General features: G+C 41.3%; 1 long non-coding RNA gene across 3 annotated transcripts; it reads left to right on the top strand.

The window, feature by feature from the left end:
• Nucleotides 1-25,254, top strand: LOC119258750 (uncharacterized). 3 transcript variants are annotated; one of them, XR_008554374.1, is made up of 3 exons: nucleotides 1-273; nucleotides 440-564; nucleotides 25,139-25,254. It is a non-coding gene; the product is annotated as an uncharacterized LOC119258750 (long non-coding RNA). The 3 variants fall into 3 exon arrangements; XR_005128318.2 differs by lacking the exon at nucleotides 25,139-25,254 and adding an exon at nucleotides 2,193-2,523; XR_008554375.1 differs by lacking the exon at nucleotides 25,139-25,254 and adding an exon at nucleotides 2,189-2,523.
• Nucleotides 25,255-27,801: the final 2,547 nt, after the last annotated feature.

The raw sequence follows: 27,801 nt of genomic DNA, 5'->3' as shown, positions 1-27,801 counted from the left end.
TTCACATAATCAACGGACTGAGTCAAGGCCTTCATGGCAAAAACTGTGACAGTTGCATAATTGGCACCCCATCTCAGCTTCAAACCCACCACTCCCCCAGCCCTAGTCCCAGCTCCCCAGAGTCTGGGTTTATTGTCCTGGAGGGAAGTCTTTGAATCAGAGAATGTCACTTCCAGTAGGGATCTTAAGCTACCTCTTATCCTTTGTTCTCAAAATTTGTTTTTGAGGAATTTAGAGCTAAATAGAGATGACCTGCCACTAAAATCAAGTAAGGTAAGCCCAAGGGAGATTCTACTACATGTCAAGCAATAAATTAGATGTGCTACACACATTATCACATTCTATTCTATAAACGAACCCATGAGATCTTTTCCTGGCCCTCATGGAAAATCAAAAGCTATTAAATAGAATTTCTCAATGATCACATTTCCTTGCACAGATTTTCACAGACATCTAGCCCCTTCTATTGCTTGTCTACTGGCAGGAAAAAAAATAAAAAAGCATCACACATGATATCCAGAGTCTTTACTCAGCCTGGCAGGATCTCCTTTTACTGTGTATGAGGTAAGTAGACCAAGATTATTTTTATCTTGCTCATATATGATTTCTTAAAAATATTTTATGTAGTATTCTGACGTGAGGTTCAGAAAGATAAATAGACATGGGATATTGTCTACTAGAAAAATCTTTCCTTTTGGCCTATAGGAATTACAATAGTGTTGTTGCGTTTGAGAAAAAAGCACTCAAGCTTCCTGTTGTTTTACTCTTGAACAAATTTGAGAACACTACTGTGCTCCAGGCCCCCATGTTTAGATGAGGAAAGTGATACTTAGAGAGGAAAGAGACTCCTCAGTGACCTGGGAATTTAGTGTCAGAGACAAGATCAGAACTCAGTGAATTCATTCTCTCAAATCCAGCTCTTCACTCCTACCCATGCCAGAGGCTCAGGACTGGTTTCCTTTGTTATTTTTTAAGCACTAAAAATCCATTGAAACTTGAATTATGAAGACACCAGGAGATAAGGTGCTGAAATGAAACAATGCCTTTCAAATTACACTCTTAGGTTCATAAGGAAAAACAGTGTCAAGTGACCGGAAATTTCCATTAGTGCCTAGACGGAATATGCCCAGGATTCCTTCCTGTGTGGGTTTTGTTGTTGTTGTGGCTGCTGTTGTTGTTGCTTATATATGTGGATCGAGCTTAAGAATCATTGTCACCAACAGGTAGAGTGGAGAACACACCCAACTGACACCCATTACCTAAGGATAAAGAGCTGGGATCAGGGGCGAGGAGCAAGTGTCATGAGCTACTTCATGACAATGGTTGATCTTCAACACTTTCCTCATTTATCTCAGCCACTTAGACCAGGGCACTTGGCCACCCAGAATTCATCACTCTGTGAACATGTCCATGAATATAAACATCTAAAGGGAAATAGAAATGATTTCACACAATCCCAGAACCAAATCTGGCTGTACTTTCTATTCGTGTAAACTTGGCAAATTTTTGGAACTCTGACTTTCACTTCTTTACAATTTGGAGATCATGAGATCTGAGTTGACACAGGGAAGACTCTGGCACATGGCAATCACTTAGTAACACTAATCTCCTACTTCCCACCTCCACTCCAGAGCGCTCATGTCCAATCTGAGTTCCTCGTCCACCTCTCCTGCACGTCTACTGTTTCTTTGGAAAAGTCCCACTCTCTGAAAACAGCATTTTTCTTCCACCAAGGATATATTGGGCCCACGCAGAATCCTCCCTTTATGCTAATTCCCGTCTGCCTTCAAGCCAATGGTGCAATGCACAATACAACAGACATTGAAAGCTGACCCAGCAAATCTCAAGAGCTCTCTCCCGGTGCAAAAGCTCCAGCAAAAAAAAAAAAAAAAAAAAAAAAAAAAGTGTCTGTTAGAAAACCCTTTATTTTTCAAAACCCACAAAGCTCACCTTCTGAAGCCAGCTGGAAAAGCTGATGAAAAATCAATAGCATTTGATTGTAAACCTGTCAAAATGATAGTGATGGTACTACATTAATGGTGGCTCCTGGGTATTGATTCCTCCCCCTTCCTTTCTCCATCATCGCACATCACCTTCATACTAATAACAGATTCTTTTTTCTAAATTAATCTCTGGATGAGGGAAATCAATAGTATTTACCGTGTGTAAATTTTCCTCCCCTCTGGAGCCAGCCGGCCCCTTTGCTTTCCCTTAACCAGCAGCACCATCTCAGCAAACGCTGAAAGAAGGGGCTTCTGATGACCCAAGTTTGTGCTGATTCTCCTCGGGCCAAGGCTGTACCAACCCAAGCAAAAACAAGTAGGAAGAAAGAAAAGCCATCTTCAAATCATGGAAACTGTGAAAATATCTCGTGTTCTGAGTTCCAACTTTGAGATGTGGTCTGAAAATTGGGAATCATTTTGTCCCAGTGACTGCATCTCCTTATTTGAATAGTCTGTATTTTCAGTTGTTTTTGGTGGTTTGGTTTTTTTGTTTTAAATGGTGTAAATAAAATAAATAAAAAGTGAGTTTTTTTTAAGTATCAAAAGAAGTGACATAAACTTAAAGCATTTGAAAAACACTCATCTACTTCAACTCCCTTAACCTAAAGTGCAGAAGCTAAGCCCAGTGAAAAGTCAGTCCTGAAGTTCACATGGAGGGTAAGTGACAATTATTTCACAATAATAACAGTACTGGTATAATAACAGCTGTAATTTATTGAGCATTTACTTCTAGGAACCATCTAGATAGGTTCTTCACATAATTATTTCTAATGCTCAGAGCAGGTCCACATGGAAGCTACTGTGATTCCAATGGAAAGTTGAGGAAGTAAGGCTCAGAAATGTTAATTAATTAATCCAAGATCACACAGCAATGATCACAGAGTCTAGGATTTAAAGTCTATGCTGCTTGCTCCAGGTCTCCTTTCATCTGTGAAGAACCATGCTGACTTTGCAAACACTCACAGGAACCCTGGAGAGCCCCTTACTAGGAAACAAGACATGTCTCCATGAGAGGAAAGAAATACCACATGATATCAATATTTAGTTTCTCCTGTGAATAAGGAATTTTGGGAGGTAAAAGTGGTAGGAAAATCTCTAGGAAAGATCATAGCACCTGGGACAGGAAGAGAAAAGGGGGGTACTATTTCAAAGAGAAGTGCCTGACCCAATCTACACAAATAGGAGCAAGGAAGCATGATGAACATAATGGGGATTGTGAGAAAATGCTGGAACCATCAGGCTCATGTAACAGAAGCAGAGGAAATGAGACTGGAAGGAGAGGCTGGATGGCATTGGGAAGAAGGACAAAGATCCACCTAGAATTTATAATGCTGGGGGGGAAGAGTATAAAGGTGCAAAGGGGGGAGGCAAGGAGAAGAGAGAAGCAGGAAATTTCCCTCAGAGGTTATTTCATAACCTCATCATCACCCTACGTGGACATGGACAACATCACCAATATGTTGTGAAAGCAAACTTGGGTGCTATTAGGAATCAGTAGGAAATGGAGGACAAAGAAAAGGCAAGAGTTGCAGACATTTCACCCTGAGGCTCAGGAGATGAAGATTATTGTAGCATCATTAGCAAATTAATAGCCATGTGACGAGACCCCTAACTTGTACAGTGGTTTCTATTGACAAGCTTATTTCATATACAACTCTTGGTTCTGAGAAATGACTAAATTAGATGTTCTTCTCATCATTCTATCAATAAGATGAGCACTCAGGAGCCCAAATAATGTAAGTGACTTGCCCAAGGCTATTTGACCTTGGAGGTGAAGTCTTTTAGAAAGTTCAGGTGATGGACACAGAGAAGTCTCAAATACAAGGTGACCGCAAATGGCCAACATCCAGTGCTGGAGATGCAACTAGAGGGACCTTGGGCTCCATTTTTCCACCCTGGACTTTTTTCTTCCCTCCCACTGTGCTCACACCACCTGGCAAAATCCTAGCTGTGACTCAAAGACCCCAGTGTGCTACCACCTGGGGGTGTCCTTCCCCAGTGCCCTTTGTTAGAGCAGTCCCATGCAAGGTCTTCAGCCCCCTGAGTTCTCACCTTATCACCCTTCCTTAGCCGCTCTTTTTAAAATAATAACACCGCTGCCACTCTACCAGCTTTCTTTTTCTCCACAGAACATATCTTTTTCTTACATATGATGTATTATATTTATTTGTTATCTGACACGCAATTCTAGAATATCCCATGACTGAAAGCAGATTTTGTGGTTTTATTGTTTACCTCTCTATCCCCAGCACGTAGAAGAGATTCTTATCCACAGTAGGATCTCAGAAAGCAGTTTTGTCGAATGACTGAATGGGTAATTACTACAGCAATGTTAGATTTTTGTGTGATTTTATTTTTTAGCATTTGTGCAACAGCGTGGTGACCAGAAGGGCCCATTTGGGGGATCACAATGTCACTACCTGGCACATACTGACCTGTCAGGGACTATTCCCTGCAACTCACTAGCGTAATCTCTTCAGCTCCTCATTCCCCTGATCCACAGGCCACCTGGTGGAGGGGGGAAGCAGAACTGATAGAAAGGGGGGCCTATGATTTCCTCACACACTTGCTGGCCTCGAAGAGGTCCTAACCTGAGCATCTGACCTCCCCCAAACTTGCAGACTATGTCAGCAAAATGAGGATAATGTGGCTTTCTTGTAGGTTTAAGAATTAAATCGTTTGGTATAAAGAGAGAAATGATATTTTAAAATTACTGAAACCTATGGGCCCTGCACATTAAATTAAACAAACCCACAAAATACATTTTAAGCCAAAATTCTTAATGACATAATTGCTCTACATGCAGAGGAACTTAGTCTGGAATTTGGAGTTCAGTCTGAAGTTGATACTCTGCATTCCTGCAGCAAATGAAATTCTATGAGAGTGCATTTCACCAGGACTCTTCTAAATTAGGCCTTCGTGGGGTTGGAAGAGCTAAGAATTTCTAGGAGAGCGGAGTTATGGGCCATATGCACACATCAGCATAAAAGGCTCATTAAAAAGTCAAATATGTAGATTTGATAATCACTGGTCTCCTGAATTATCAAATTAGCCATGCTATTTGGAAGAAAGGCTGTTTGGACCTCCTGCAGAAAGCTTGCTGCCATCAAACGTTTACCAGAGAATGAACTATTCTGTTAGGTTCCTGGACATCTTGGAAGGACAAAGGCAGGCGTCCCCCACCCCCATGTCCAGATAATTCAAGGAAACTCTTTTGGACTGAACATAACTGGAATCAAATCTCCTGCTGCATTATAGTTTTGTGCTTCTGTGTTTTATGCATCTATTTCCTCCAATAAATTATAAGTTCTGTAAGAAAAGGATCTGTGTTTTCCATCTTTGTGAATGTTGCCCCTAATTGTCATTGATGTGTCCCACATGGCGCACAGACCTCTCCTGCCGCCCGCTGCTCCCCTCAGCAGTGTACTTTGTCTGTCTGCCTGTTCTGCTCCCCGCTCTGGCTCTGGTGAATTCTCTCACCCTCCCGTGCTTCTGACTGTACCCAGTGCTTGTATAAATAAATGAATGAATGAATGAATGAATGAATAAATAAATAAATAAATAAATAAATAAATAAATAAATAAATGAAAGCAGAAGGTTGATGAGGAGGCAGGAGTAAAGCAAGGAGGAAGGGAGACAGAGAAGGTGGATTCTACTTAAAAATTTTAATTTAGCCATCTTGGAAAGAATAATTCCATGAGATTCATCTGAGACTTCTCATCGTTGGGAACTTCAACATGCATTTTGGAAATTCTGTGACAAACTGAAATAAATTCCCTTCCATTTCTACCTCTGCTGAGATTGAAATCATAGTCTAACGGTTAGGAGGCATATTTTAAGTGAGGAGCCTTCCTTGATACTCCAGGAGTTTTCCTTCCCTCATTTGAACAAGACATCAATAACACCGAAGCGTCTGTCCCTGTAGTGTCTTTACAATTTAGCACTCGTAAAAATGGGACTTTCCAGTTCATTAATTTGCTTACGCAACAGAGCCCAGAACCAGTTAATCCCATAAAGTGACTGCTCTACTTTCATCTTGTAATGACTTGCTTCATGCCTGGACTTTCAGCCTATACTAGATAGAAATTCCTCATTTCCCACCTGGCTTCCTCATGAGAATCTGCAGGAAAAAAACAAAAAGCAAAAACCTAAAGCAGCATGATGGGGCCTGGACATTTATTTTCCTAAAAACGACAGAAGGCATCGTTATTCAACCTGAAGGCAGCCAGGCCAACGTGGTTATCGATCCACAGGGGTGGTGGACGAGTTCCTGGGGCCTCCATCAGGTTGGGCCCTCGCTCCCCTTCCTCAAGAGCCCCTGGAGGCACTTTGTAAAGTACTCTTTTATGAAGGCTGCATGTCTAACAGCTATTGCGGCAAGAAAAATCCACTGTGGTTAAGTATGTTTAGTACTCTCATCCTTTAAAATGCAGAGATGGGCCCTCCCCGGTGGTGCAGCGGTTTAGCGCTGGTCTGTGAAACTGCCCGCAGCCTCTGCAACACCGGTTCGATCCCCAGCCACCGGGAGAGGGTCCCACATGGCTTGACAGACCTCTTCTGTCTGGCCCGCTGCTCCCCTCAGCAGTGTACCTCGGTCCTTCTGCCTGTTCTGTTCCCCGCTCTGGCTCTGGTGAATTCTCTCACCCTCCCACGCTTCTGATTGTACCCAGTGCTTGTACAAATAAATAAATAAATTTTAAAAAATAAAATAAAATGCAGAGATGCACAAAGCAGAGAATTTATTGACAAAAATAATTATTAAAAGCTTGCTTAGGCCACTCTAAGCCTTCATCTCCACTTGCCCTCTTTCCTGCAGCATGAAGTCCAAAGTCCTTCCTCCTTTGCATGAGATTCATGGCCCTCGTGAGTCCACCCCCAAGCCAGTCTGTCCCCTTCTCCTTCACCTCATCAGGCTCCTGGGAGAACATTGTCCCCATCTCTGATGACCATCTTCCATTCCCAAAGCCCAGCCTTCCACTGGGGTTATGTGTCCATCCTTTGATTTTGACCTTTCAACCATTAGTTAAAAATCTTCCAAGGTCCTGGGACAATAAATAAAATCATCTTCTAATTTGCCTCTCTCCACAAAGCTCTGCATTTCTCTTCAACACACACTTTTACTTCCTAAACTAATCATTCATTAACTAGAACTTAAAACTGTTTTCCAACTTCAGTCTGATAATTAAATAGTGAAGTGAACTGAATGCACTCGCAGTCAGCTTGTTGTGATTAAATTCCTGTAAACGGAACTCTACCTGACTCTACAAGGTCTTCAGCCCCTGAGTAATCCAATCAGATTACTGGTGACTGGGAACTAGCAGTTCCTCCAGCTTCCAAAACCCTGACCTCTTAGGAGTAGCCAGTGGATATATAGATAGAAATGTTTTCAGAATTTAAGAAAAACTTTTAAATCAAAAGATCATAATAAAATATATTTTGGAGGTGCATTTCATTTCTTAAAAAAGTAACATTGCATTATAGCATCATATAAATTTCAGATGTCAAACATTAAAAATTAACATGTGCATTGACTACATTAAGTTCACCCACAAAAATTCAATTTTATCCCTCACTATACCACTGACTAGTTTCACCTGATTTTCCCTTCCCCACCCAACCCTCATCGCCTCCACTGGGTAACCACAAATTGGTCTTATAGTCCAAAGGCTTGTTTTTGCTGTATCTAGCTCATTCCTTTGCTTTCTCTATATGCCATACCCTTGGCTTTCTCTGTATACCACATATGAGTGAAATCATAAGCTGTTTGTTGACTTATTTCACTAAGCATGATAACCTGTATTGCTGCAAATGGCAGGATTTCATCCTTTTTTGTAGCTCAGTAGTATTCCAGTGTGTGTGTATACATACATAGATATATATATATACACACACACATATATACACACATACAAACTAAATCTTCTTTATCTAATCATTTTTAATTTTAATTTTATTTTTATATTCCCCATACAATTGCAACCCCTTTATTTTGATCCCCATCCCTCCTTTCCCTGCCCCCCAACCCCCATAGAGTGTCTCTGGTTCATAGTTGTTTGTTGATTTTGATTTTTACTTTCTTATAGTTATTCTTTTTCCTGGTCTCTTATTTAAGTTTTCTAGATTCCTGCTATGAGTGAGACCATCCGGTATTTTCCTTTTTCTTTCTGGCTTATTTCGCTGAGCATGATCCCTTCCAGCTCCATCCATGTTGCTGCAAATTGCATGTGTTTATCCTTTTTGAATGCTGAGTAATCTAATCATTTTTTGATGAACATTTAAGTGGTTTCAAGCTTCCCTATGCTACAATAAACATGAATGTTCATGTGTGTTTTTGATTCCATGTTTTTGTAGTTGCAATATTTTGTAATAAATGCCTATAAGTAGGATAAATGGATCACATAGAATTTCTATTTTCAATTTTTTGAGTAATCTCCACATTGTTCTCCATAATGGATGCACCAATTTACATCCTACTTACACCTACAGAAGTTCCCTTCCTTTCTACATCCTCTTCAACATGTATTTCTTTTCCTTAGGATAATAGTCTTCCAGGTGTAAGGTATATTCATTGTAAATGTCTTTAAAGATTATTTTCCTAAGTCTCTATCTTAAATCAGACAGAGATTGACAGGTATGTGTATATATATATATATATATATATATATATATAGAGAGAGAGAGAGAGAGAGAGAGAGAGAGAGAACCCAACTGTATGTTTCTTAAATGAAACTCACTTCAAATTCAATGACAAAAGTAGATTAACAGCAAAAATAAATAAATAAATAAAATCACACAAAGATTAATTTAAAAAATCAAAATTGACTATATTAATATCTGATTGACAAAGAACAGAGTCTCAAAATAAGTGAAATGAAAGCTGATAGAGCTGACAAAAAAAATAAGCAAATCCACATTATAATGGGGACTTCAACAACTCCCTCAATAAATGTGAGAAAATCACCACAGTTTAGAAGATTTGAACAATAAACTCAACTAATAGGATCTAATTAAAATAAATAGAACATTTTATCCAATAATAGAAGATTACCTTTCTTTTTCAAGTACCTTTGGGACATTCACCAAGACAAATCACATCTAAGCAATGAAACACACTTCAACAAGATTAAAAGAACTGAAATCATACAGAATGTGCTTTCTAATCATAATGAAATCAAACTAGAATTGATACCAGAAAGACAATAGGAAAATCTCTAACCATATGGAAACTATACAAAATGTTTTTGAATCATGCATGGATCAAAAAGAAAGTCTGGAATTTTAAAAATAGAATTGAAAACAAATATGCAAATTATCAAAATATGTGGGATGCAGCCAAGTGGTGCTGAGAGGGAAATTCATAGCACTAAATGCTTACATTAGAAATGAGAAAAGGGGGCCTCCCTGGTGATGCAGGCTGTTAAGCGCAGTGCTGTGAAGCTGTCTGCAGCCTCTGCAGTGCTGGTTTGATCCCCACTGGCCTTGGAGCAACCCACATGTGAGCAGACCTCTCCTGTCTTGCCTGCTGCTCCCCTCAGCAGTGTATTTCGTCAGTCTGCCTGTTCTGCTCTCCGCTCTGTCTCTGGTGAATCCTCTCACCCTCCCGTGCATCTGGCCTGTACTCCGGTTCTTGTATAAATAAAATTAAAAAAAAAAAGAAAGAAATGAGAAAAGGCCTCAAGTCAATAACTTAATTTTCTCTTTACAAAACTAGGAAAAAAAGAGCTTAGCTAGAGGTTTAAATGAAGAGCAAACATAGGGCTACTTGGGCTATCTTCTTCTTCCATGAGATTTGGTAGTTTGTGTATTTCTAACTAATGTCCGCTCATGTAGGTGGCTAAATTTATTGTCAAAGAGATATTAATATTATTCCTTCCTTATTATTTTCAGCTGTGTAGAGATTGTCAATCAATTTTCCAGAATGACTGTGGCACTTTACATCAATTAGAGAGAGACCACAGCCAAAGAACCACTACCCTGGAGCTGTAGACCGGACTTTCTCAGTTATGAAGTTTATTCTCTCCATTGTTCCATGTGCTATGATTTTCCATCATTTGTGTGCTAGGTGCCTAGATTTGTCAAGCAGGAATCTACATGCTTTCCTTTAGTTCCCACAAATGTGTCAACATACATATCCTTGGGAAAAAAGATTCTTCAACACAAATTGTCATTTTGATGATTTTAAGTCACACTTCAAGAGCTATTCCATGTACCTACCAGCACACACCCACAAATGCCTTAGGCATACAGACCATCCAGAGGTTCACACCTTTTAGTATGTGTCCTGGAATTTTGTCCTCCATTTTCTTCATTGCAAATGAAACGAATCACATATGAAACAAACTATAAAAATAGTAGTAAGATAATCAATGAAATGTATCACTCATTTTTGAAAAGTTAACTATAGTTCTGATCTTTAAAATGTATGAAGGGGGATGAGACAAGGTCAGGAGGGTCTGGACTTTTCCAGGCAATGTCTCCTAAATGACAGAAGAATCACCTCAATATTTCTGTCCATATAAGACAACTCTGATCATTCCATCCCAAGACCAAAGCAGTTTTTCTTTATAAAATCTATTCCATTTCATTTTCAGTTAGTTGTCAGTCCTCCCCAGGGGTAGATGTTCTACTCAGTTCATTTATTTTGTGAAATTCTGCATAACATTTTCTTTTGTTTTCTTTGTAGTCTCCTGATAGCCTCACAGTTTCTCTATAAAAAACAATAACAAGAAACCTGCACTAACAGATGGAAATAATTTACATGATCCTTTTCTTGACTTGGCTCCAATGAGCGTCCCTGAGGCCCCTCTTTGCAAACAGTGGGATTTTTGACATGCTACTATTTTCATGGATTCAAACATAACTCTTTAAGTATCTCAATAATGACATGTTTTCTTTTATTTCTGAATTTTTCGTTGAACTTTAAAAAGATTACAAATTTCACAATTATCTCCAGGCAATTCCTACATATTATGGTGCCTAATTTCCCAGGAGCTTGGCTTGCAGAGCTGTGTCCATAAATGTCCAAACTTGTTTTCCTCCAGGTACTTCTAACACAAAGTAATTTTCCATAGCCTTTTACATTATCTCTAAGGCTTTCTAGATCATGTGTGGGGACAAGCTAATGTGTGTGTTTGTGTGTGTGTATCTGTATGTGTGTGAGAGTGTGAGTTCATACAAGAAACATTGTGAGCAGGGCAGAAACATCGCAGCTCCTGTATCTGCTCTTTTCAGTCTCTTAGACCTCAGGGCAGCTCTGCCATGTGGGCAAAACTTACATTTATCATCCCAGTGGGTTCATTTCACAAAGAACACAAATACCTAGAGATCTTTTTCTTTGTTTTATTTTCACATGATTAGGGCCTGACCCTTACCTATTTTGAAACACAGCATAGAGTTATGAAACCTAAAACTTCAAAATGTCACATGAATCCAAGTAATGCAACTGAATCTGGATTTTAGATGCAAATGGACCATTTCCACTCTAAATGCCAGGTCTACCATTCACTAGCAATGTGACATAGGGTAAGCTACAAATTTTCCAAGCCTTAACTTTCTTGGAAATTAAATTGCAATAACAATAACAGTTACTCTGAATATAATTCAATGAAATCATTCATATAAGCACTGGGCACTAACTAGAAGTTCCAAAAAGGGCAGCTCTTCCTGCACGTTACTTTTCTGTCCATTTTCCTAATAAACCTGCCCTTTAAAAAAAAAAAGTTTCAAAAAGCCAGTTGTAGGCTAGTACACTCTCTCTCAATCTCTCTCTCTCTCTCTCTCTCTCTCATGCACACAACTGTGTAGCTCAAACTTTAAAAAATATTAGTTTACATTTTTAATTCCTGTTTCCATGCATGTTTTTTATCCTTAATGCATGGATGATGTAGATACACTCATAGTATAGCTATTCATTAATAAGAATTAATGCATTCTTATTGTGCATCTATACTGTACTAAACAATAGTCTTTATTTATGCTACAGCAACCACATAGGACAGGATAAGATGGAGATTCCACCCCCACCCCCCCCCCCGCCCCGCTTTTTTTGAAAAAATAAACTAAATCCAGAGAAGTGAGTTGACTCAACCAAGAACAGGAGCTGGTTAGAGCAAAGCTAGCCTAGGAGCCCACTTCTGCCTTCATGCTTCCAGAACATGATGCACAACAGGGGAAGATCACGCTCCAGAGGCAGCTGGTCTGGGCTCAGATCAGGACCTGACCTGGGCTAACTGTACTATTAGGGAAGTAACGTATTTAAATTTTCTCACTGGAAAAATAAGATTAAAATTAGTGTCCTTTGCCGGGACATTTGTGAGGATTAAATGTCTTAATTCCTCTAACGCTCTGAGCATATTGGTAGACGGCGCATAGCAAGGCCTGGTAAGTCATACCTATTAGCCATTTTACAAAGCAGGAAGACAGGTCACCTTTTCTGCAGGTCAGAGTGAATGTGATTCAGACTTAAAAAAAAAAAAAAAAAAAAACTTAAGAGTTTCAGATACTTGACACACTTTTCCCAGAAACAGAGATTGACCCAATGGAGCTCCTGAATAGAACCAAGGAGAGGGCATTCCACGCAGCATTCCAACTCCCTACCTGTCCTGAGGTGGGATTTATCAGGGAAGCACACCAGAGCTGACGGGTACCCATCAAAGAGGCATTTGAACAGAAAACTGAAACAATTGGGTTTCAGATAGCGCTTTAGACAGTGATTCTCAGCAGGAGGCCATTTTGAGGGCAGGTGGCAAGTATCAATGTCTGGAGCCAGTTTAGGCTGTCACAAGCATGAGGATACCCCTGGCAGCTACTAGGCAGAGGGCAGGTTTGCTGCTAAATAGCCCAGGCTGCACAAAAAAGCTCCCCACACTCTATCAAAGAATTATTCAGTGTAAACTCACAGCATGAACAAGGTGAATCAGCCCTGAGCTAAAGGAGGTAGGAAGAGCAACGATCGCAGAAGGGGAAATGCCAGAGAGAGTAAACCAGCAACATGGCTGGTGCAGCACCTCAGGAAGAAATGATGAACCTGGGACTATAGATGGTGGAATGCAGGACGGTGGAGAACCAGCGGGTGTCGCGAGAACTGAGGTGACTTGTGAATGGTTAGCTGTGGCAAGTGGGCCGCTTCCTTAGGGCTGCTGTAACAGAATACCGAAGCCCAGGCTCCTGACACAACAGAAATTCACTGTCTCGCAGTTCTGGATTCTGGGATTTAAAATTAAGGTGTCGGGAAAGGAAGGACTAGAATCAAAATAAGGGGGGAGGTGCAATTGTATGGGGAATATAACCAAAACGAAAATGCATACATTGTGCAAAGATGAAAAAAGATGTAAGAATTATATAAAATAAAATATTTAAATTTAAAAAAATAAATAAATAAAATTAAGGTGTTAGCAGGTTCGGTTTCCTCTGAGATGCTCTCCTAAGCTGGTGACGACCACCTTCTCACTGCATCCTTGGTGTCTCTCCAGGAGCCTAGACTTCCTCCTATAATTCACCTTTACAGCTGGACGAGGCATCCACCCTAACAGCATTTTTAACTTAATCACCACACGAAAGGCCCTGTCTACTATAGACGCATAGTCTGAAATACTGGGGTTAGTTCTCCAAAAGATGAACGGGGGGTGGCTACGCAATTCCATCAGTAGATGAAGAAGGAAGAAAAGGCTCTCGTCACTGTGTGGAGATTTCTTGACCTACTAAACATAGAGCTTCCATAGGATCCAGCAATTCCACTCCTAGGTATTTACCCAGAGGACACAGAAACATCAATTCCAAAGAGCACCTGCACCCCTATGTTTATAGCAGCACTGTTTACAATAGCTAAGCTTTGGAAACAACCCAAATGCCCAAAAATAGATGACTGGATCAAGAAGATGTGGTGCATATACACCATGGAATATTACTCAGCAATCAAAAAAGATAAACACATGCAACTTGCAGCAACATGGATGGCGCTGGAAGGGCTCATGCTCAGCGAAATAAGCCAGAAAGAAAAAGAAAAATACTGGATGGTCTCACTCATAGCAGGAATCTAGAAAACTTAAATAAGGGGCCAGGAAAATGAATAACCATAAGAAAGAAAATATCAAAATCAACAAACAACTATGAACCAGAGACACTCTATAGGGGGTGGTGGGCGGGGAAAGGAGGGATTGGGGTCAAAATAAGGGGGTTGCAATTGTAAGGGGAATATAAAAATAAAATTTAAATAAAAAAAAAGAAAAGACTCTCATGACTGGAGGAACTTTTAAGAAATGACAAGCCCTGTTTCATTGATCTAATAGTAACAAACCAACCCAAAACATGCCCATTGATGATAGATGGCTGACACTGAAGCAGAAAAGAAAAGGGCAAGTGATTGGGTCTCAAGTTCCTTCCATTTCCAAATGCAAAATCCTAATCTGTCTCTCAAAAACCAGGAGCCCTCAGGGTCAGGCTTCTTAAGTCCCTCATGAGTGACTGACATGAGGCATAGACTATACTCACCCATCTCTCTGATTCAAAACTATTGCATTCAAAATGCTCATGAGAAAATGTTGGCCCAAACATGATCCATGCTACCAAGAGCTGTTGGAGGCTGAGCACACACAGTCCCAGGGTGCGAGCCAAAAATGTCTCGCTTTGGGAAGAATTTCTTTACAGAATAAATCTAGCTCCTGGCACTTACGCTTTGTTGTCAGCCCAAGTCTGGCCATGGGGAAAATACCCGAAGGCTGTGTCAACAATGAATAAGCTCTGAAGCTTCTGGTTTATAATTTCCAATAAGAAGTCAGTTAATCCAGCTCTCAGCCTCTTCTTTCTCTCATTTTTTCTTAGAAAGCTCAATCACCCTCCCTTTCTACCATCAACTGCCTCATACCTGCTGGTGACACTGATCTTTCTTGCAAGCCCACGTATCTCTTCTCAGCCCCAGAACTACCCTGTTCTGTGTCATCCAACTTTTTACAGGGCATATTGATCCGGAGGACCCACTGGCACCTCAAATCCATCAAATCTAGAAGTCCATTCTTCTCCTCCCCCCCACCTAATTGTCTCTCTCCTCCTGTTTCATCATGTTCAGCAGCACAATTACCCACCCAGGAAACTAAGTTAGAAATCTAGTGGCATACCAGACACCTTCCATGCCGTCCTATCCCTAATGCAAATGGTAATGAAATCCTAGCAGTTTTACCTCCTAATTCAGTCCATCTTTATCTCTTACCAAGATGGCTGCAGTGTCCAGACCGCTGGTCTCCCTGCCACAAATGCCCCTGTAGACCTCTCCTCTCATCTCCTCCCTAGTACAGCAGTCAGAGTAATTGTCCTAAAAATCTATTCTGATCACTCTCTGCTTACAGCGTTCAAGGGTTCTCCCAACTTTGCAAAATTAAGTCTAAACTCCTCTAGGCTCAAAGTTCTCTTGGGACTGGCCTCTTCTTGCTTCTATTGCCTCGTAGGCTTTACTCTTGACTCTTTCCTCTCATTCCTATTCTCTGCAAATCTCACTCATCCAAAATTCCCAAGCATTTCTTCTACGAGGAAATGTTCCCTCACCTTATGCTCATTTTTCATGGTCAGCCACAGGGGTGTGGGCCATACCAGCCTTCCCGCCATCTTCGTAGCCCTGAACACACAGGTGCCCCATGTGTCTGCCTTCCCACCTGGCTGCACATCCCCTGGGGCAGAGATCAAGTCACCTCACCTCTGTGACCTCATAGTTCAGCATCACTTCGGTTTTCCAGAAACAACGTCCCAGTGATGACCCCCACGTGTGCAGGGGTGGCGCCCTCCAGCAGCCAGAGTGAAACAAGTGGGGAAGGTGCTTCCAAGGGGCTCCTCCCCCGCTGCCTGGAGCAGAAAAAGGCACCAGCACAATCCATCTGGCAGGTTTCGTAACACGGAGGTGACTCTGCACAGTAATTAGCCTCTTCCTGACTGGAGAGCTGAATTTTGTCTGGCTTCTAAAATGTTTGTCATGCCTCCTTTTCACTAAGTCATCTTTTACTTGATTGGGACTTTAGATTTTTTCCTTCAAGCATTAATGTTGCCCCCTCTGAAGGTCATCCTGTCTTAGGAAATGTCGACAAGAAAAGAGTTTCTCTGTCATGCAGCCATGAAGAATTTTGCACATAACCTACCTGGAATATTCGTTACTCCACCCCCCACTTGAAAGGACAAGCTCCCAGTTTTCCCGCAAGACCCTGTTTACTGATCATCAACTCTGAAATGCCTTCTCTCAGATGTCAAATCTGATATTCCTTCCTGCGTGTATCTGTTTGTCCGCCTGGCTTCTGTATGAGACAACTATTTCCTTGAGTCTAAGGAGAGGATTCTGGTCATTTTGGGATCCCTATTACTTTATATGGTGCCTAGTGTCTAGGAAACCCTAATAAAAGCGTTCAGATTGATGAATAAATTACTTGTGAATTAGTAATTTGATGAAGGTGGGAAGGGTCCTGACAAGTGTGTTGGAGGGTTGAAACCAACAGGACTGATTATAAACAATACTCTTTATAACTGCATTTTCTGTGTTACATTTAGTCTCTGAAATTATTATGATTAGGATTGAAGAGAGACTTATTTTTCCTTCGGGAGAATATTAGGATGTGGGCAAACAGTAAAACCAAAAGTTTGAATTTCCAAGTTGGACTCTTAGTTTCACAACTGGCAGTGGCTGCGGCTGAGAGCAAATCACTTAGCCCTCCGGGAGCCTCACTCCCTCACCTGCAGGAAGAGTGTGAGGTTTCACCGCCAGCAGGGATTTTCCACACCCACAAGCCCATCATCCTACTGTTGTCCCCATCCACGGCACTTCCCGAGCCGCAGCCCACGTGGGCCGGCCTTCAGCGCCCTGTCATCACTTCCCCACACACACCTCCTCCCACGCTCCCCACTCGCCTCTGCTCCATCTGTCTGATTGGGTGTTTCTCAAAACCCACTCACCCTGGTCCACTGGCACCATGAGTCCATGGTGCTCTCTTGAAATCAATTACCTCACACCTCATGTCCAAGGAGTCTACTTCTCACCTCCTTCAAAATTTCCTCAAGATATTTCAATCCCAGAAACTCAGGGGGATCCTGTTCCTCTCTTTACCTGTGAAGGAATGTATGTGCACATGCGTGTGTGATTATGCAGGGTGACAATGATAACCCTCGTCACTCGTACATCCTGATCTTGCAAAATTCTATCTGCATCCATCATGTCATTTACTTTGCTCAATAATCCTACAAGGCAGTGTTATTATTAAGTATAATTTTGCAGGAATCTGAGACTCAAAGCATTTATGTGAGTTGCCCAGAAAGTTATGTAAGATTCAAGATTCATTCTCAAGTCCTCTGACAACAATTTTTATGTTCTTTTTACTCTTCCCAGCATGTTTTTCATATCAGAAATTATCTATACAGAGCCCAAATCTTTACATACAGTGAGTGGTAAGGGCTGTTTAATCATTGGATTAATTTTGACACTCTTAACATGTAGGTAACCCCTATATGAAGGATCCAAGTTGTCCAAACCTCTACAAAATAGTCAGCAGGGAAAACGAGCATGGAGCAATAAAACCCAAGAAGGAGAACTATAGTGAAGAACTCCCTCTCCTGTAGCAAGGAAGTAGAGTTTCACATTGCTATGAACTTCAAATGTTTCTCTATTTTTAGGCCTTTGAACTTCTACATTTTCTGCCTGGAATGCCCTTTTCTACCCTACCCTTTTTATCTGAAAAATTCCTACTCATTTTTTCAAACTCAGGTCAAGTGCAACTCCTCCTTCCTGAACAGCCTCGGCTGGGCCCCGGGCCACTGCTGGGGCTCCTCCCTGGGTGTGTTTTCCCACTTGCCAAGCAACTGGCTCAGTTTTGACTCTGCCTACCAGGAGATAGCATCAGATCCAACCAGTAAGGGCTCAGTCCTACACCATTGCCTCCCTGCCCAAAATGCTCCCCTCCAACACTGCAGATGCCAATCTCAAATCCAGGTTGTCATTTGTACTTCCAACCAGCTGACCATAGACCTGAGGTTCTTATAACTTCCTCTGAGAGTTTGATTAATTTGCTACAGTAGCTCCCAAAACCCCGAGAAACACTGACTTACATTTACCAGTTTATTATAAAAACATGTAACTCTAAGACAGCCAGGAGAAAGAGACGCACAGGGCAAGGTTTGTGGGAAAGGGGTGGAGATTCCATGCATCTAGGCACACGCTCTCCCAATATCTTGTCCTTTGGGGTTTTTAATGGAGATCTTACTATATAGTATGATTGATTAAATTCCCAGTCATTAGCAATTGAGCTCAACCTCCAGTTCCTCTCCGTCCCTGGAGAGCAGAGGTGGGACTAAAACCTACATCCCTGCAATCACATCGTTGGTTCTCCTGGCAGCCAGCTCCCATCCTTAGGTTTCTTAGGAACTTTCTAAAAGTCCCTCGTTAACATAAGCTCAGATAGCCTTTGTTGTTTACATCAGTTAGGAAATTTCCTGGGTATTAGGGGCTCTGTGCCAGGAACAGGGGTGAAAAATATATATTTCTTATCAGAAATCACAATATCATGGCTCCCAGAATTTCTTGTGCCTCCGTCACTGCACTTCTTACCCTTCAATGTCATTGTCTACTGTTAAGTCTTTTTTTTTCCTGCTGGACCCTCTGATCCTTGAGAACAGTGCTGATTCCATACTTAATTATGTTCCCCAGATGCTATCTAAATGCCAGGGACATACTAGGTACACAGTATGTTTGAGAATAAATAAATAGAGGAATGAATGAAGAGAGGGATGAATAAAAGATTTTTCTAGGTAGATCCCACACAAGAGTTGTTTTTATTCTTCACAAATCCTTCTCTGTCTATAGAACACTTCCAACATCAGCAGATTAAAAGGGTAAGTTTTGCAACTGGCATATTTACAGAGACCAGTGTGCCCTCCACGGTTTTGAGGGTTCTAGTTTGCTCTTTTGTGCATTGTGCAATAGCAGCATCAATAGCAAAAGGTTAAAAAAGGTTAAAAGCAAAAGGTTAAAAGAAACCATGACAGCAATGAAGTCTGTACCTTTACTAAGCAGAGATAGACTTAGAGATTGAGATAGATTTAAAAAAATGAAGAAAAATATAACATTACTGGCTAGTCCATAAGGATTTGGTATGAATCATGAAAAAGTAGAAGACTTAAGAATGAACGGCTCATCCCATTTGATCCTGATTGATATTGTCACCTGGCCTCACTCTGAGACTGAATGATCCCAACACCTGCTCTACCTTCTCTAGATTTGATGTTAACACTTCTCAGCTCCACAGCATCTCCCCTTACCTCTTGTAAAGATTGTCTTGTTGTCTTTTCCAACCCCCAATTTATAGTCTCAAATTCCCTGGTCCAGAACCCAGTCCTTATTCTGCCAGATCCCTCCTTCCTTACCCTGCCACAGGGAAAGGATTCAGCTGTTGTCCAACCAATCAAGAGAACTATCCCTGATTAAGGAGGAATGATTAGTCACAGGACTGAAGTCAACAATATGCATTTTTCCATTTTGTTAGCAACTTGTAGAATGACACCCAAAATTATTCATGCAGGATGGATGGATGGATGGATGGATGGATGGATGGATGGATGGACACTGAACAGAAACCTTTATGGTAATGCAAATGTTCCTACAGGATTGTGTAAGGGGCATCTGTTTCATTGAAACCGAGGAACAAGCTGGGTCATATATCAGTTAAAAAATTGTTCTTCATTTTTCCTTGTTCTTACTACTGCCAGAAGGAACTGTCAACATACCAGTTTTCTATTTTACCAGGGAATGACTTCAGCTATCAATTTCCCCAGCAAATCTGTCACCCTGAGTGATTTTACCGAAATCCTAATGTTGTGTGGCTGTGGCATGTTAGACTCAAAAGAGAAGTTGAAATCCCTGAGAAGGAGGCTCTTACCTCTTCAGCACCCATCTGAGAGTCTGATGAAAGGGTAGACCTTGCCCTAGAAAACTGCACCTAAACACAATATTTTGCTTCTATTTTTTGCATACATATCCGTCCTCTGAAGACAGAGCAAATCTAATAACCTATGTTACTTATGGAAGACGACAGCAAGCCCCACGAAAGAGGTGTCTTGCCAAGGTGACTTTTGCTTGTCTCTGTCCACTTTCTTCCCATCACATGGTGTGACATCCCAAGGAGATCCGCTACCTGAGCAATTTGACAAGGCAATGGACATTTTAAGGTTCAAACCTAAATTATAAATAAAGACAGTAATTCGGTATTTTTTAAAGTAAATCGCCAAAACAAAGCTATCATAACAACAATTATTGAGCATCCACTTATACTTGGCAACAGTCCAAATGTATACTGTATTGATCTTCATTGCCCTCCTATGAGGGCGGTCCAGCTACTAAGCACCTCAACACAGGGGTTGAATGACTTGCCCAAGGTCACACAGAATCTGGCACCAGCACCTATACCTGGAACCATTGTGTGACACTCTGCACCAGCTGAGTTCACAAAACAAACATAAATTGTAGACAGAGCTTTATTCTTGTCAATCTACAGGTATTCCGTGTAAGCAAAAAGTGTTTCCAGTACACATTAATGAGTAAAGAATAGTTAGCCATGAGCCAATCATTTTTTTGTATCTAAATCCAAGCTCTTCAAGGACTTCAAATTACTTGAAAGTGTTCTCTCCAGCATTTTAAATATTTTCCCCCTATAATCTGTTTACATTATTCATTTGTAAAACTTGAAAAGAATTGTTTTACTTGACTGAAGTTTTCATTTCCCCAATAATTGTAACCAAATCACATGAATGAAAGTTGGCTCCTTTTTTACTTCCAAGAGCAAAAAAGGGTCTTACGGATCATTTAATCTGATCCATCCATTTTATAATGAGGAAACAATGTCGACATATATTAAAAGTAATTTTTATGAAGATTTCAGAGCAAGTTGTTGGGAAAACAGGCGTTAAACACAGTTCTGCTCTATGGCAGGCCCAGGTCCTTGCTCACCTATATGAGGTTTTAAATTTTTTCTATGATTATTTCATTCTTTTCCAATGAAAAGCAAATTCAATTACATAAGAATTTTTAAAGGGGGTTGAATCTGCAGCAGAGTTGAAAGTTACATTCATTGGCAATAAAAAAATTATAGTTTTGACTTTGTTTACAATATGTGAAATGCATAGTTTTTCTTAAAGTTGAGTTACCATATCAACCGTCTTTCTTCGGAGTTTAAAATGAGAATTTCCATCTTAAATAAAAACAATAAAAATGTAACCCTTTGTCAACATGCTGTGAAATCTTTCAACAAGAGAACTAGCGCCGAAGGAAAGTCAACTTCTCCCTGACCTTCTATCCTACCTACCTAGAACTTGGACCCCCTGGTGGCTGCAACCAACTGTCTCAAGCAGGAGGGGAGGGGACTCAGATTCTGGGGAGTGGAACCCTGTGCCAAACGTTTCCCAGCAGCATCTCACTCTGTGCCCACTACAATGCTCACACCTTCTTCTCAGCTAAATCACACTGGGGCTCAGAACCCAAGATATGTGCCCACCTGAATCTCAGGTCTAGTAAATGAGAGGTAGAATTAGGGCTTGAGCTTAGATGTGCTCATTTCAGTGTGTCCTTTTCACGAAAAATATCATTTTTTTAATTCAAGGATAACACAATATGCTGAGGCAGAAAAAAAGCCATAAATCTAAATATAAGTAAAAGTAAAAATATATAGGTAAATGAAATTTAAAAATTCAAATAAAATATTAATACAGTTATTGGTTTATACCTCTAAAATGATAGCACTAAATGGAATAAAATATTTTTTTAAAAGTCCAGTAAAAATGTACAGAAAATGACAAGAAAGGGAGAGAGGAAAGAAGGGCCATGGAGAGAGAGAGAAACACTCAAAACCAATTAGTCAGCACTCTCAGGAAATAACCTGGAAGCTTGTAAAAAATGCAGCCTCTCGGGACACATCTGCTGAATCACACTGCGTTATTACAGACCCCCAGTTGACATGTATGCCCCAAACCACTGTGAAACCTGGTCTACACTAAACACCAAACAGCAAACACCAGGCAAAATCCATGAAGGGAGAAAGCCATGGTGATCAGAGAGGGCTACATGGAGGAAGATAGCATCAGAGTGCATCTTCTACGATATTATAGGTAGAAATTCCCATCAGAGTGCTTGGAAATCCCCTTTGCAGTGAGGAGCAAGAGAATGCATGAGAAATAATGGGAGCATCCAAGAAGTGAAGGTGTTCAGGAGAAGCCAGCAAGTCACCTGTCCAAGGTGAAGAGCACCTGGTGAAGAAACCTTCCTTTTGTATTCTGACTGAGCACTAAGTTCACATAATGCCACACAGAATGTTTCCATTTATAGAAGTAAAATCGTTCAAGTGTGCAAAGCTGGCATGTGGACATGATGCATGCATTGGGGGGGAGGGGAGTGACAGACAGCTGGACTCTCCTATCACTTGAGGAGTCTGCCTCCTGAGACACCTTCACCCAATGAACACCTTCACTGAGCCCCATGGCACGCTGAGCCTCTGGCTCCCTGCAGGTGTCACTCACCGGATAAAGCTTCCCTGTTTGATAGGGTGTATTGACATCCAGGCATTCTGAAAGCAGTGCCGATCTGCTGAATGTTCCCCGTGTAAAGTAGGCAGCTTCCACTCATGGTTAACTGAGGGTTAACTGTCTCAGCACCTTTCTCTTGACAAAGCACATTTCACGAAAAGGAAGCTGAGTCCCTGTAGCCGCAGTGATTCGCTATGATCATTAACTAAATGCTAATCATCCAGAAATCCAATGAGTATATGGCCTTGGCCTTAGAAATGAGCCCTGGCTCTTCAAATCCAGGGCTGTCCATTTGTTCATGCAACAGACGTTTACTGGGGTCGACCTCATGTCAGAGCTTTGCCAGCTACTGTGGGTTTGGGGATAGAAAAAAATGGTCCCTGCATTCTTGTAACTTAGAATCTGTCTAGCTGACACTGAGCATTCCAAATCCTGTGAAGAGATGGCTTATGTGGGAAAGACAGGGTTCAGTAGGAGTTTCCAGGAAGAAAACCACAGTCATCCCTGAGAATTTGACAAGACTCCACAAAGGAAGCAGGAACTAGGTTGAGTGTTAGTAGGTTTGCCCAGTAGGCAGGTGGGAGAGGGTAGGGATGCTGCAGGCAGGGAAAGCCATTTGCCCAATGCGGAGGAGGTGTTGGGTGTTGGAGCTGGAAGTGTTGGGGCCATAAAGGTTATAGATAAGAACACAGGTCATGGGATCTAATAAATAGTCCAGGCTTTGCAGCTCAGTCCCCACAGACCCTCAAATACTTGCTGATGACAATATGTGTTGTTTTAGGCAGCTACGCTTGGAGGTGGGGTGAATTTATTGCACAGAAATAGACAATGCTCTGAGTTAAGTCAAGTGTTAAGAAAACATCAAGAGTCGGGGCTCCTCAAGCACCTGGGTTCTTCCAAAATCTTCGGGGGGCTGGTGGGAGCAATGGGTCTACAGGGTCACGTGGTTTTGTAAACATGCAAATGTGAGATCCTGGATATTATGATGTTTCAGATAGTTGTTAGAATTTTAAATTTTATTTTAGGTTAAAAGTCACCTTCCATCCAGGAGCAGGACTTAATTGGGAGAGGTTAATGAGAAAAGCGCAGAGGTGGGTGTGTTCCCTGTATCTCACGCTCATTCCAATAAAATACAATGCACAGCATAGTGTAGAAATTAAGGCTCTACAGTAGCTCAAAGGGAGAAAATTAATGAAAAAAATTGAGGCATCAGAAAGCAAAGGACAGGCAAGTGCTATGAACTCAAGTCACCTCAAAGTAATCAGTATCTTATTCACCCTGTGAGCGGAGATTTAGTTTCATCAAAATATCCTTGATCTCATTAAGTCTGTATTGTCGATTCGAATTTGTATTTGCTTTGTGGCTTTGTTTGTATGTGGTCTGTAAATATGTTTTGATTTTAGATTTATGAATGAATTACAATCTTGAGGAAATTAATGTCTCACATTTGTGTGTAAGTGAGCACTTAGGGGGTCTGCAGTAATTTTTTCAGGTTTAAGAAATGTAGGCTTAATATTTTAGAAAGTAAAAAAAGTACAAAAACAAAGAAACACTCTGTGTGATCTCAGTCATGCATTCATTCATTTGTTCATGCATTTGCTCATTCAATACATGTTTATTGGTGCTGATTACATATGGACAAAATTTGAAACACCAGATGGAGCAGTAAATAAGTTAGGCAAGGTTCATAATTCTCCCGCTTCTTACCTTCTAGGAAAAAAGGGAGAAAATAAACAAAACATTTTTAAAGGATAATTTTAGAATCTAATGTATGCAGAAAAGAAAATAAATCAGAATGATTTGATATCATGTAGCTGTGGGGCTAATTTCCTTTGGTGAACAGGAAAGATCTTTCTGTAGAAGTAACATTAGAGTTAAGACCTGGGAAGGAGCAGCCATGTGGGAAAGCCAGAGGAGAAATGATTCGGGCTGAGGAATCGGGAAGTGCAAATGTCCTGGGGTGAAATGGCTGGAAAAAAAATAGTAAGGAGCAGGCAGAGGAGGCAGGCAGGCTCAGCCCACACTGGTCTTTTAAACCATTCGAAAGGAAAATAGGTTTTATTTGGGTGCAATGGGTAGTCTTTGGAAAGTTTATTAGTGGGGAATGGCCAGATTAAATTTACAGAGAAAGATCACCTTCGCAGCTGGCAGAAAATAAAATAAATTTGACAAAACAGGAGAGAAAACAAGGAGATGAGTAGGGAGCCTATGGGAGCAGGTCATGAAATGCAGTGGCTCGGCGAGGGGTGGTGTTGGGAATGGAGAGAAGTAGAAATATCTGAGACTTAGTTGGAAGAACAACTACAGAACTGGATGGAAAAAGGATAGTGAGAGAGACTCCGAGATGCTTTGTGGGTTTTTAGATTGTTGCTGCTGCTGTTGTTTTTTGTTTTTTTGTTTTTTAAATAAAGCAGCATGGGTATAAAAATAAAGCAGAATGATAACAGGATAAAACACGAAGAGTGAATGTCTTGAAGGGTGGAATCCAGGTTGCTCTTGGTGTGGATATTAATTATTAGTAAATAAAAATATATCGCAAATTCTTTTTGTGTTAATTGCCTATTGGTGAATGTTTTGTTTTGTTTTGTTTTGTTTTTTGCAGAGTCATGGTCAAAGTCAGCTGAGAAAGACAGAAAACTTTGTAAGAGGTGTGGAAAGGAGAGACTTAGGACCTGAGCCAATGGATGGTCAGAGGAAATAAGGGCACTGGTAGCAGGAAGGAAGATTCGATTTTATTCGGTTGCTAAGCTCTACCTGTGTTGCATGATGCCTTTAAGGGGTTAAAAAAGCCTATATGCCTATGCTGAAGAGTTAAAACTCTTGTTTTCTGGATCCAGTCAAAAGAGGGTGATGTGTCTCTGAGACACACAGCTAGAACCAAGCTACCCCCCATATTGACCACTCAAGAGCCTGACAAAGAAAACATGGAACCAAGTAGCTCAGGCTCACATCCAAATTGCTGCCCTTTATCCACTATCGTCATTCATGATCATTAAAATAGGCACCTTTGAATGACTTTCTAGAGGGCAGAACCGAGAAACACATAAACAAAGTACTTTTCCAAGATTACACAGCTATTTGGGGAGTTTGTCCTACTTCCTTTCCACCACGCTGCGTTAAACACAGTGGTTCAATGCTTCCCGCCTTCTTCACACCAGGCCGCACAGAAAAAATGCTATTTTTTTTTATTAGGATGCTGGGGCAAATGGACAGGGATGCGTGTGGCCTGGAAAGCTCCCTCTGAGCTCCATCTGCCTCAGGGAGCAGACATCTCAGCCTACCTTCAGTTTAGAAGGGTTCTAATCTAGTGTTTCCATAATTTGACAGATCCTGAATCATTTGGAAAACTTTAAAAATACAAAATTTCCAGGCTGCTCTAACACGTTGTCTGATTGCTTTAAATGCCAATAACAGAAAACGTGTTCAAATTCTCTTGAACAATGAACAGGTGTCTAGAGGCCAGGAGGTTTTCACATTGGTCAGTCAGCTTCTCAGATGATATTTCCCACCATCCCATTCCGAGGATTTGGACTCGGCCTTCAGGTGCTCTCTCCTCCTTGTTCACACACGGCTACAACACCTCCAGGCAGAAAGGCCCATCTCCCCCCTGTGTCTCTTTCTTCCCCAGAAGCTGTAAGCTGGCCATTGCATCCACGCCACCGACTTCATGCACTTAGTCTCATGTGATTGAACCACGACTGGGCCGCATGCACAAGCTTAAACAAATCAGGAGCAGGGAGGACAGGGTCAACCAGACTGGGGAATACCACTCACAGTCAACCCTTGGAGGCAGAGACAGGGTTCCCCTCCTTGAATCAGAATCCACAAACAAAATTGGGTTTTGCAGATTAGGAGAAGAGCATAAACAACCTCTAGTGAATGCTTCAGAAACCAAATCAAAACACCTCCCCAGCCCTAGAATCCATTATTTAAAAAATTGGAAGATGATTCTGATGGCCATCTGTAGGGTAAGGAAAAATATCAGGCTTTTCTGCCCTCCCGCCATCAGGATAGAGGAGGGAACCCTGTGATCCTGAATGCAGGCCTGATGGCGGCACCTGGAGTGGGTACACCTGGGCTAAGACTGTGCTTTTAAGGGCGGCATCACGGGGACTCCAGAAGAAGCCGAAGCAGAAGCTGAAAGAGAAGCCGAGAAGCAGCAGAACGAACGCCAGAGAGCCCAGATAGAGTGAAGACTTGCTGGGGGCTGGGAGGCCTGCCAGCCTCCCAGCCCCCCAGCCAGCACCCCTGCCTGCCATATGCCTGGTGAACCCCAATAAAAAACCTGCAAAAAACCACTGAGGACTCTGACTGCTCCTTTACCCGGTCTGCATGGGATCAGAAAACCTGCTCTGTGTCCTGTCCTGCCCCCTACACCATCAAATTGGAAGATGATTCTGTGGGAATCCCTGGCTGATCTCAGGGCACTGCATGCTCATTGTTGCCTTTGAGTAACTTTGCAGCAGACGGTCCTCCAGGAAGCTGGGCTAGCAGTGTGTGCTCTGAGCAGAGGGCAGAGTTTCTAAATGAGTAAAAGTAGCTCCTTGGGACTCATTTCCACATCAGGGAACAGGACAAGGGCAAAACTTAAGTCCCTGGCCCCCTGTGCCAGTGAATGAACAACCAGCTCCCCGATCTGTAGCGCTTGCTAAATCCTCACTGGCCGATGTGAAGTTGCTGGGTAACATGAGTGAACCTGGATGAGAAGCACCTGCACAGCCAAATCAGCAAGGCTGCCTGGCCCTACACTGCTCCACCCAGGTAGAAACTGCACAAATAGAACTATAATAAAATTGGCAAGATTTTATAAAAATAATGAATCCCCAGTTCTAAACACACACACCCTGGTAATTGCATTGGAAAAAGTATAATTTCTGAGCCCCACCCCCCACTTCAAATGACACTCCATTTGAAAGCTAAGAATAATGAACAGAAACTTCACATATTTTAAGTAACACAGCTATCATGACTGTAATTTATTACTCATTAGTGGGAAAGAAAATCTTATATTAAAAAAGTAGAATTCAGAACAGGCTAAGTAAAGAATTAATCACTTTTATAAATAATGTCAAAGAAAACGATTATACCTTTGAGTTTTGTTGAAAGCACAAAATTTATTTTCAAAAATTCCAATCCTGATGCTATTTAATAATATAGAGGCAACTAAAGTAATCTGTTACATAGGCATGCGATTTTTTCTGGCCTCAAATGCTTACTTTAAATCTTGTTTTATATAAATGTTGTGATGCCCTTCATTTTTCTTTA

The sequence above is a fragment of the Talpa occidentalis genome, unplaced genomic scaffold (genome assembly GCF_014898055.3).
Source record: "Talpa occidentalis isolate TD23 unplaced genomic scaffold, MPIMG_talOcc4v2.1 talOcc4.5, whole genome shotgun sequence".
In the NCBI taxonomy this organism is placed as follows: Eukaryota; Metazoa; Chordata; class Mammalia; order Eulipotyphla; family Talpidae; genus Talpa; species Talpa occidentalis.
The sequence above is the reverse complement of the archived record's forward strand: the minus strand, read 5'-3'. Positions and strand labels throughout refer to the sequence as shown.